The sequence below is a fragment of the Lupinus angustifolius genome, chromosome LG01 (genome assembly GCF_001865875.1).
Source record: "Lupinus angustifolius cultivar Tanjil chromosome LG01, LupAngTanjil_v1.0, whole genome shotgun sequence".
Taxonomy (NCBI): Eukaryota; Viridiplantae; Streptophyta; class Magnoliopsida; order Fabales; family Fabaceae; genus Lupinus; species Lupinus angustifolius.
The window spans coordinates 17269896-17282157 of NC_032009.1; the positions used below are offsets into that span (position 1 = coordinate 17269896).

General features: G+C 33.0%; 1 pseudogene; it reads right to left on the minus strand.

Annotated features, from left to right (window-relative positions):
* LOC109355954 overlaps window positions 10618-12262 on the minus strand; it is a 2236-nt pseudogene continuing 591 nt past the window's right edge.

A 12262-nucleotide genomic window follows, 5' to 3' on the forward strand; every position in this document is an offset into this window, starting at 1 on the left:
TTTGACTGGGTTTTACAAACCTAGACCTATCACCACAGAGGAGCCTCAAATTATTGGGGAGTCCAATTGCTACTGGATCATGAGAATAGTGAAGTTGAATATTATATCTTAAACTAAAACCTTAAGCCTTACTTTGGTAGAGATGAAATGGAGTAGAAAGAAAATGAGAGAAGAGAAATTGGAGAGAAGGGTTGTCTTTCTCTCCTTTGGTTGGGGAGAGAGTTTGAGAAGAGAGAATAAAAATTAGGTGGAGCCCACCAAATTTTCTTCTTCTCATATGTGAAGAGAAAATGGGGGAGGAAGAGTGGAGGAGTTTGGACAAAGATCACCTGTTCCAAAATATTTTTGTCTTTATATTCTAAGCTAATTACATTCAACCAAATAATATAAAAAATATTTTATTTTTTTAAGATTTTTCTTTTTACTTAGGTGTCACTTTTTAATTAAATTGGTATATAAATGAGACACCAAAAGTGGGACAGGTGATCTCCATTCTGGAAGTTTAATCACTCATTTATCTTCTTTTTCTATACAACCAAACAATACTAAATTTTACTCTATTTCTCTTATCTTTCTCTTCACTTTATTTCTTTTCATTCTCTTTCTCACATATTTCTCTCTTCTTATTTTCTTCCCTCAACCAAATGCAGCATAAGACAATATTCATTATTTTCCCCACTTATAATCTCTTCTACCCATCCTCTCCTATTTAATGTGATGCTTCACACGTATATTCCCATAATATGCATCAAAATGGATAAAACCAATAGGTTTGACCTTGTTTAACTGAATAATATCTAAAAACAGAATCATCCTTCATGAAGTTTATATAGGTGAGTCCAAATGAATTATATGAATCTGATCTAAGTTTATACAGGTGACTCCGAATGAACTAACCCACTAAACATCACACTATTAGTTGTGACAAATCATAGAGTAAATTATATTTAGTGAATAAGTTTCGGTAAAATTACATAAATTGTCATTCACTTTAATATATCTATACAAACCTCCCTAATATATAGTGTGGAGATCTACTTATTCCAAAAATAAGTTTGTTAAACTTACTCCATATCCTAACCATTAATTCTATGGAAATCTAATGATTTAAATTAGTAAGTAGATCTAAATCAATAGATTTCCTTAGAATCAAGGGCCAGAATGATGAATAAGTTTAAAAGACTTACTCTTGGAGTAAGTGGATTTCCTTAGAATTATTGATGTATTTTGTAGAAAAATAAAAATGTCTTGACTCGTATACTATTTGGACTTATTTTCACAATATATCATATTTTGTTTAATTTAATTACATTTATCATTATTTTTCTTTACAAATCACACTTATTTCTCATGCAGGGGTACTCAATGTAATGTATATATAAAAAGCATGGGGTTTTCGTAGATGTAGAAAATGAAAGAGTGATTTATGTAATTTCACTAAAACTCGAGAAGTGTCAGTATAATTTACTCAAAAAAAATATATTTGTTATACTAAAGAAAAAGTAACATAATCCTTGGGTTTATGAGTGGTTAATAACAATGAAACCACAAATCAAGTAACAAAATATAATTAATTACTAAGTATAATATTTATTCAAACCACACGTTACAAATCTCCACCTTGCTTGAATTCCATAAGTCATTTTGCTTCCACCTTCTATCTGTGTTGCTTTACTTCTAGTGTCGGCTAGTACTTCCAAGGCCAACTAAGTTCAAGCAATGCTTGAACTTTCACTATGGAAGAGCTCCCATCATTACATTTGTTGGATTCTCCATGTAGCAATTTTTTCAACTAACCCTTGTGTAATGACATAATGAATGAAATGCATTCTCACATCAATATGTTTTATCCTTTCATTATACATCTGGTTCTTTCTTAAGTGAATATCACTTTGACTATCATAAAATACTATAATGTCATTTTGACTTTACACTAAGGTCACCTACAAGACCATTAAGACAAAGCTTCTTTAGCTGCTTATGTAGTTGTAATATACTCTATCTTAGTAGTTGGCAAGGCAATTATGAACTGTAAAGTTGCTCTCTAACTTATGGCACTACCTCTAAGACTAAAAATTTAACCAGTCAAGGACCTCCTATGGTCAAGATCAGCAGCATAGACTGAGACACAAAGTCTAGTGATATGATTGATAACTTCAGTATTTCCTCTTCCAAACACTAGACCAACATCTAATGAAACCTTCAAGTATTTGAGGATTCACTAACAAATTGTCACTAACAACACCCATTGCATATACAATATTTGGTATACTACAAACTATAACATACATAAGACTCCGGACTACATTAGATTAAGGTACTCTAGATATGAATTGCTCCTCTACCGTTTGTGGTGACATTTTTGCAAATAACTTAAAATTAGTTGCTAAAAGAGTATTCATTGTCTTTGCATTCTGTTGGGTCTACTTGCAAACTATATCCGGACCCCCTTCTAATCTTGGAAGATTTTTCTTCACTATGGAATATAATTGTTTCTTACAAACACAATTCCTATACAACACACAATAAATCCCTTCTTGGATCAGTTGAGCCCTAAACCCGGTTTGACCACTCAACTCGCATTTCTCGTTCTACCCAAGGCTCCTTGCCTTGTGAAGACAACCACTACCTAACCGCAACTAGGATTTCCCAAACCAATTCTCTATTAATGGTGATACTAAACACACCAAGAAAATATGTCTATGCCAATATCTAAATCTTTCAAGTTATTGATGCACCTATGTGTGCAGAATATTCACTCTTTTAGAATCTAAGAACCCTTCTACAAATCTCACAAAACCAGAATATAAAAAATGTGAGATGCAAGGTATCTTTAAAAAGATATGACAATTAAGCTCTTTGGAAATCTTTCCGAAGATTCTCCCTTTTATCTCTTTTTCAAAAGAACACTTTGAAAATCTCTCTAAAGATATGAAAGTGAAAGAACAATTGTGATTTTCAGAATTATGTGAAATCTATCTTTTTTTCATGTTCCCTCCAACTTTCGAAGATTTTTTTATGCATCATGGAAAAACTTGGGTAAATATACAATTTTATTTTCTGGTGTAGATAATCGATTATCACTAAATCTTAATGAATTAATGATTCTTTAAAATACAAGAAACCAGAAATTATAACAACCGTTAATTGATTAAACACATACTTAATCGATTAATGGGTTCCCAAGATTCCAATTCATAATCGATTAAAATAACTCTTAATTGATTAATGGTTTTTCTAAAAGATATTTCAATGTGATATGAACCTCCTACATGATTTGTAAAAGTATGATGCATGACTTTGAATGATTTATGATTTAAAACTCCTTTTAAATGCATCAAAATCATATGATCATGTGTTTATGCATGTACATATAAATCATGTATGTATGCATGTAAGTCTCATTTTAGTTATGATTGATTTTATTTTGTGAGACTTCCATTAGGGTTCATCCTAGCCTAGACTTTTTCTCAGAAAACATCTTAAGACCTAATAGAGATATAAAAATACTTAGCCTCTAGATCTTCTTGAATGCTTTAGTTTGTGTGAACTTAAGTTTTGATTTGTTGTTTGTTGATTTGTTCATCCCTTTAAACTTGTCCTTGATATACAATCTTTGTTGTCAATCTTTGTCTTTATCAAAACTCTGTCTTCAATCTTTATTATCATCATCCTTTGTCTTCATCATAATCTATGTGATGTCTGCTTGCATATACAATCTGCTCATTGATCCATGCTTGCATTTTACAATCTCCCCTTTTTGATGATGACAAATACTTGTTGGATCTGACATCTCTTTGTTGGATCTGCTTGATGGTAATCAACTATGTTTTGCAATTTTCCTTGTTGTAAGTTGATGCGCATTTCTCCCTCTTGCTCCCCCTCAATTTTAGCATAGGGTGATTTATCATTTTCTTGTGGAAGCCTCAACTTTTCTCCTCTTGTAAAACATAAACAACAACTTTTCTCCCCCTTTTAGCATGATAAAAAGCAATGTGATATATGAAAGCTTACTGCCAAAAGAAAGGACAACAATACGATTTCTTTCTGTTATTAATCGATTATATTTCACTCCTTAATTGATTACATACAATTCAAATTTTCATAGAAATGCATTTTATATTGCAGTTAATCGATTATATCTGCTTTTAATCGATTAACACTACCGATATGACAGAATACAATGCAGATAACATGTTGTTTGCATAAATTTTTGTCACTTAATATCCAATTATTTTATACAGTTTACGAACACTAAGATCAATACAACAAATTTAAAAACAATGAAGCATGCATTCATTCATTTGATCGAACGGTTACAAGGAAAGGATAACAAGTACATAATTCAAGTGAAAACACAAAAATATAATTATAGCATGTCATGCGTGTACAATTTAAATTCAAAGAACAATACAAAATAACAAGTTTGGGATATTACAACACAATGACCAAAAGCATGTAGACCACAAACTCCTAAAACATAACCTAACTAGAACACACTAGACGCCCTAAGCTAGACTAACTAGGAGGTGGTTGCGGAAAGTCACTGAAGGTTGAAAACAGAAAGTGAAGCTGCTCGAAACGATTTTGGTTATCTTCTTGTCTACGAAACTCCGCCATGAGCCTATCCTCCATGGATTGCATTCTTGAATGAATTTTCTCATTCAGGCGTTGTTCCATGACATCCACATGAGCCAAACCAAACGAAGCTACATGAAGCATATTAGAAGCCTCATCATTTTGTTGCTCTTGGTTTTGCTCACCTTTCCCACCACCTTCTTCCTCATCAAGTATATCTAAATTAATAGCAGTCTTATGGTCCTCTTGATACATCCATTCACCTCCATATTTATAAATACTCATATTGTGAATGAGATTCTCATTGATCATATGCTCTCTGGGATTTACAACAATAATCTGCATACCAAATGTGTCGATCCCAATGTGATCAATGACAGGGGAGATAAATATCCCATATGCTAGCAGTCTCGAGGAAGACGATGCAATGATTAGTGTTTAGTGTTGGTTGAACCACTAATCAGAATACCTTCCTTGATAGCAAACAATAATTTCAAATCATTAACCGTTGGTGGCACGTGTTAGTGTTGCGATGAACCAGAATGTAAGCAATCAAATAATGCAACAACCTATTCTCCATGGTTAACGAACTAACTTTAGTAAGCTCATATTGGACAAAATAATATGGTCCTCTTAAGCATGACTTATAGATTTCCGTGGAGTCGCACACACTCTATTTCTCATCATTACAATCACTAAGAGGTCCACCATCACACGCCAAGCCTCCAACAACCATAAACAATTCATCATTCAACATAATCATCATCCCTTGCACCATGCTTCGATAACCACCATCCTTATATTGAAAGTTCGTATAAAACTCCCGAATCAGAGATGGGTATATGATGCCATTTAGCTCTAGAAACTGTACAACCTCTTGTACCTCCAATTCATGCGGGAAATGAAATCCCTACTCCACCATCCATGCCATATCAGCATAACAAATGTATGTAGGTTTCTGGCTGATAAATCTCACCAACCTTTCTGCTTGAAGAGCAGGAGCATAGAATGGTCCAAACTCAGGGATGGATTCTACCCAGCATTTGAAGAAGAGCCACAAACGTTCAAATTTCTTGTACGTCTAGGATGACGAAGAGAACGGTTCATTCCTGCGGTATGCTTTACTCTCTTGGGTCCTTTATTGTTCATTTTGACAGAAATAGGGATGGATAATGGATTGGATAGGGAAACCAAATTTAGGTTTTAGAAAGGGGATAATCCATGGTCACTCAATTTTAACCAAATTGATGGGTTAGAGTTTGAGAGGAGGAAAGAAATTGAGATTGGGTAGCTCAAATTTGAGTTTGAGGAAGAATTTCAAGATTAATATGGGTGAAGAAGACAAAATACACGAGGTTTAGGGTTTGAAGAAACTGAACCCAAAACTGTGTTTGAATCTGTTTTAGGACTACACTTAATTGATTAAGCTATATGTTAATTGATTAACGAGATTGAATTTTTAACACAGATAATCAATTATGTTCTAAGTTAATCGATTACATATTTAAAACATTTTTAGCCTAGGTAATCGATTATAAGGACCGATAATCAATTCTATACTAAGAAAAAACCCAGATAACCGATTATAACACAGAACAATCGATTAAATAAGTCACTAAGAGAGATTTTGGCACAATTTGAATTAGTTTAGATGTTTTCTATGAATCTAATAGAAATGACCTATCCTAAACAGTTAATAAACACTTAACTCAGATCCAAAACACATGAAAGCATATAAAATCAAGAATACATATACAATTAAGAATACATGCATTTATTGGCGATAAGTACGATTATTTAGGATTGTCTAGTCACGTAGCATGCATTCAAACACTTAGGCATAATATCGGGCAGAACATGTGATAAGACAATACAAAACAGAACATGCCTCGATATATAATTACCTCTCATCCTTTAGCTCATCCTTATCAAAGTGTCAGAAGATTGCCATATTTGAATTCTTCTTTGGCCTTTCTTCAATTTCTAGATTCTTGTCTTTCTTTTCTTGCATAGCACTTTAATCCTTTAAATATGCATCATCATGAGTACCTACAAAAAATTAAACATACCTTTCCTCTCCTCTTTTGGAGATGGCTTATCAAATATTAATTTTTATAGGCTTTTCAAAAAGAATTTTGGTCATTTGCATCAATATGAAATATGACTTGTTGTGCTTCAACATGATTAGAAAATCTTAGATATTGTTTCTCCATTTACTTATAAATCAAACATGGTTAAAAGATCTTATAATTTTTCAAAAATGAAATGTTTGTATTTAAGAGAATGTAAATGAGAAACATATTGCATTTTGCCTAAAAATGATTCTCAGGGATTTTCTTGAAAGTATATTTATCATATCACTTATTCTTGAAAATATGGGGTCATTAGGATTTCATGAAAGAATATATTTATAACACTTAAAGTATGTAATACTTGGAGTTAGAAGTTATACCTAATTACCTTTATAGCAAACACTTCCAAACTTCAAGCATTTGAGTTGACATTTTTGTTCATAGGTGTCATAGTGCTTTTTCTTTGGTGATAAGTCAATGAAGCTTGACCTTCTCACCTACCATGTGCCTAGAACACCTATTGTCCATATACAATTTGATGTTCATATGTCCTTAGGCACACCTACAAAACAAGTTTACTTGCATGTCTTGAGTACCCAAATATTCTTGGGTCCCTTGACGTTAGTTGCTTGGGGATCTTGTCCCTTAGTGATCCACATATAATTTTCATTTGGAACTTCATGCATTATATTATTACATGTACTCTATGTATGACTATGAAATCTACAATAAAAGCAAGTAGAGGATTTAAGATATGACATTTTCAAATCATCTACCCGTTTCTTGTAAAATGTGTTCTTTGCATGCATATATCTAAAATCAGATCTAATCCTAACATTTCTTCATGTACCAAGTAAGTTGTTTAATATGTGACTACTAGATGTGGCTTTAGCAACTTTATCTTTTAAGGCACTATTTTAATTTTCCATGAATGTGCAATTTTCCCAAGTAGATATCACATTTAACTTAGTGGTACAATCACATGAAAAGTTAGCAAATTTAAAATCTAAGGTTCCATTTTCAATGTTAAGCTCATCAATAAAACTTTGCAATTGACAAATTTTCTTTTCATGTTTAAAATCAACTTTTTTCTATCCACATACTTTTTAGCTATCTTTTTAAGTTCTTCATGCATTTCAATATAAACATCGTAAATTATATCATATGCTGGAAAGATATCAGAATTTGAACTAGAATCGGAAGAGTTTACCTCACTAGACTCGTCTTGCTCACTTACTTTGCAAGAATTCAGCTTTTGAGCCATTAGACATAACTTGTTTGATTCTTCATATTCCGAGATGCTTGTTGATGTAGAGTCCTCTTTGGGTGCATCCTAAATGATGTATACCTTCTTAGCTTTGATGTCCTGAGAGTCTTTCTTGTCGTCATGCTCAATCTTATTGAGAGAAGTAGGACATGTGTACCTCATGTGACCTAATTTCCCACACTTATGGCAAGTTGCTTTGTCTTTGGGATACTTGCTCATTTTGAATGAATCTTCTTCATCTTCCTTATGAAACTTTTTGAGTCCTCCATTCTTTCTTATGTACTTTCTGAATTTGTTGATAAGGAGGAACATGGTTTCATCACTTATGTCAGAATCAGACTCATCATCTTCAATTTTGTCTTTTTGACTTCTTGGATTTGATTTTGTTACTTTGAAAGAGATTCCTTTAATGTTCTCTTCCGTTTGTTCATTGAATGACAAATGTCTTAACTTTATCTCGTGTTCTTGAAGTTTTCCAAATAATGTAGCGAGTGTCATTTGTTCCAAGTCTTTTGACTCTATGATGGCCGTCACCTTGGGTTGCGATTTCTTGTCAAGACATCTCAATACTTTATTCGTTAGTTCATATTTGACAAATGATTTATCTAATGCAATAAGATGGTTAATAATGTGAGTCAATCGCTTTTGCAAGTCAGAAATAGACTCATGTGGAAACATGCGAAATAACTCATATTCATGTATCAAAGAATTTAAACTAGACCGTTTGACCTCACTAGTGCCTTCGTGGGTTACTTGTAAAGTGTCCCACATATCCTTGGCACTATTGCACTGAGAAATCCTAAAGAACTCATCATATGAAAGTGTAGATGTAATAATATTTTTTCTTTGAAATCAAGCTGCACTTTTCTCTTTTCCTCGTTGGTCAAGAGACTTCTTGGTTTCTCTCTGGTTTCTCCTTCCACCATGTATAGTATAACAAAAGGTCCATATTCTACGGCATCCCAAATACTTGTATCAATGGCCTCAATAAAGACCTCATTCATATTTTCCAGTTGGCGTACCCCTCACCACTGAAAACCTGGGGATGTTGATGGATGCACCATCGCTGCCAAAAGGGTTAGAAGAACCCATGGTAAAAGTGCCTATGATCAACGATCTAAGCGGTTAAGCTAGCATGATCGTACTAGCTCTAATACTATTTGTTGGGTCCACTTGCAAACTACATGCAGGCCTCCCCTTTTGATCTTAGGAAATTTTTCTTCACTATGGAATATAATTGTTTCTTACAAACACAATTCTAATACAACACACAAGAACTCCTTTCTTGGATATGTCGAGCCTTAAACCTGGTTTGTCCACTCAACTCGTGTACTTGAATACAAACACGTTTCGCGATTCTGGCCCCAACCGATTTCTCGCTCTACCCAAGACTTCATGCCTTGTAAAGACAACCACTACCTATGTGTGCAGAATAATCACTCTTCTAGAATCTAGGAACCCTTCTATAAATCTCACAAAACTAGAATATAGAAAATGTGAGATGGAAGGTTTCTTTACAAAGATATGCTAATTAAGCTCTTTAGAAATCTTTCTAAAGATTCTCCATTTTCTTTTTTTTTCTTCAAAAGAACACTTTGAAAATCTCTCTAAAGATATGAAAATGAAAAAACAATTGTGATTTTCAAAATTATGTGAAATCTATCTATTTTTCGTGTTCTCTCCAACTATCAAAGATTTTTTATGCAACATGGAAAAACTTCGGTAAATATGCAATTATGTTTTCTGGTGCAGATAATCGATTATCACTAAATCTTAATTGATTAACAATTCATTAAAATACAAGAAACCAGAAATTGTAACAACCCTTAATTGATTAAACTCATACTTAATTGATTAACGGCACTACAACATTTTTGACCTATGTCAACGGCTGAAAACCGTGGCCAAAAGTCAAAAAACCGTTCTCGTTGCCAAAGACAACGGGTTTTTAACTGTGGTAGTCTGAGGCGTTGCCTTTTGTTTAGGTCACGGTTTTTTGACTTTTGGCAACACCTTTTTAAAACCGTTGTCTAATATTTAAATAGACAACGGTTTATGCGCAATGTCAAAGGCAACGGTTAAAAACCGTGTTGTAAAAGGAAAGTACAAAACTGTGGTCATTGTGTTTATAGGCAACGGTTTTAAAACTGTTGCCACATTTTATAAATGCATTAGTTTGAAAACCGTTGTCATTGTCTACATAGGCAAGAAAACCATTGTCTTTAGTCCTGTGTCCATTTTGGAAATAGATAATTGTTGCATTTGCTACACCATATATACAATCCTTAACTACTCTAATGGATATTCATAACATTAATTAATTTAAAACATGAGTATTTGTTACTCTAAATTTGGTGAACTTATGTTCTTGAAAGTGGCAAGCATCACTCCACAAACCACTACACTACTAGTCATGTCATATACAGTTATATCCATTACTGTTTAACAAAATATAATCATAATCCAAAATAGGAAATCTTGATTCATTCCCATCTATACTGTATGCGGCAAATTGTCTTCCAAATGATTTTGCTGCAAATAGAGAAGTTATAATATTGTTAGTTTATATATGAATGAACATCAAGTTTTTCCAAAAATAAATATGCTAAAGTAGAGTTTGATATTTATTATATAATTAGAGTTTAGTCTTAACCATGTTACAACCATGATGATAGAAATAAATAAGAAATTACCTTATCATTATTTGGAACATGTGTCGATGTAGAAGTACCCGGTGTTGATAACATTGTTGCTAATGCCTCCACATCTACTCCTGAGTTGTTTTGATTTATGACATTCCTTAGCAAAATTTGAATTTTTTGTTCCATTGATGACATTTCTTGCTTATGTTTTGCCTCCATTTCCTCAACTTTATCATTTAACAATTTCAATTCATCAGCATGTTTTTTCTCAATTTTTACTATTTCTTCTGTTCTTTTCAAAAGGGTGGGTGTGGTAACTCTTCCATGACACCGAACTCTTCCAGGCTTTTCTTTCCCAAACACACTCTGAAAAGCTTCATCAGGTTGTTGACTAGATTTTTCAATTAAATCTTTAAGTTGTGCCTGACATTTTAGAAGCAATCGAGTTAGCATAAAACTATATTTTTGTTCTAAAATCGAGTTGTGCCTAACTCATAGCTAACTCCAACACACTAATCTTTTATTGACCATGTTTATTAAAATCTAGTCATAAGCTAGAACTTACTATACTAGCAAAGAATCTTACCATTGCATTAGTTGTTTCTTGGTCCAATGGCTCTCCTTTCTTGCTTTGTCTAGTTTCACAAAACATTTCAGCTTGGTTGGGCATCACTTTATTCTCCTTAGTTGCACGCTGCAATTTGAAAAAATAAAATATTTAAGTACAACAACTACACCAATTAATATAAATAATTACGTTTATAATTAAAATACCATACCAATCTTTCCCTTATGACACCGAAGTTCACAAGTCCCGTTCGATGTCTCCATTTCTGCTTGAGCTTTATTTTTTGAATTTTGTTCACTCATTTCCTATATACAATAATACCAAAGTCGATTCTAATCATTCAAATCATACAGCAGTTCAGTCTTCTAGACAAATCATGGGTGCCCTTGGCACGCATGACGCAACTATTTTGTGTCAATTCCAATTACAACTATTTTGTGACAACCTCAAACACTATCATGTGCTACAAGGATTTCAACAACTGTAATAATCTAATTCCACTCAACTATTTGTGCAATGTATGACAATTTATCATCAACTAAAGTTTAATAATCTTACTTGAATATTTCCAAGACTCCAATAACTTATCAATTCCTTAAAGTGTGATTCTGGAATGTCTTTGGGACAATTTTTCAGGCACTCATATGTGGTTTTATACTTGCTAAAATGTTCTTCCTTGATGGCGCATTTGTGTCGCCTCCAAACATCATTTAGAATAGCGAATACAACTTTTTTTCCTACATCTGGAATGATGTATTTTTGCTATAATGAAAAGAAGCATAATTATAAAGATCTAAACGCACATGCAGGAACACAAATTAAAAAGCACAACTTCTAAAAAAATACCTTGACATAAGCCCATATGAGATCTTTTTCTGGTACAACCTTCCAGTTAGTGTAAACAAGGGGACAAAAATCTGAACTCCTAGCCACTGTTCCCAAGAAACTGCTGAATTGAAGAACAGTTCTTTGATCTGGTCCAATTGGCACTCCATATTCATTGAAAATGATTTCCATTCTATCTTCTAGTGATCGTGCATGAGCTTCCAAGAATTTTGTTTTCCCACGCTTTCTTTTTGATGCTTCCCCTAATTGACATATTTATAAATAAATGATATAAAATTGTAAATTGAAA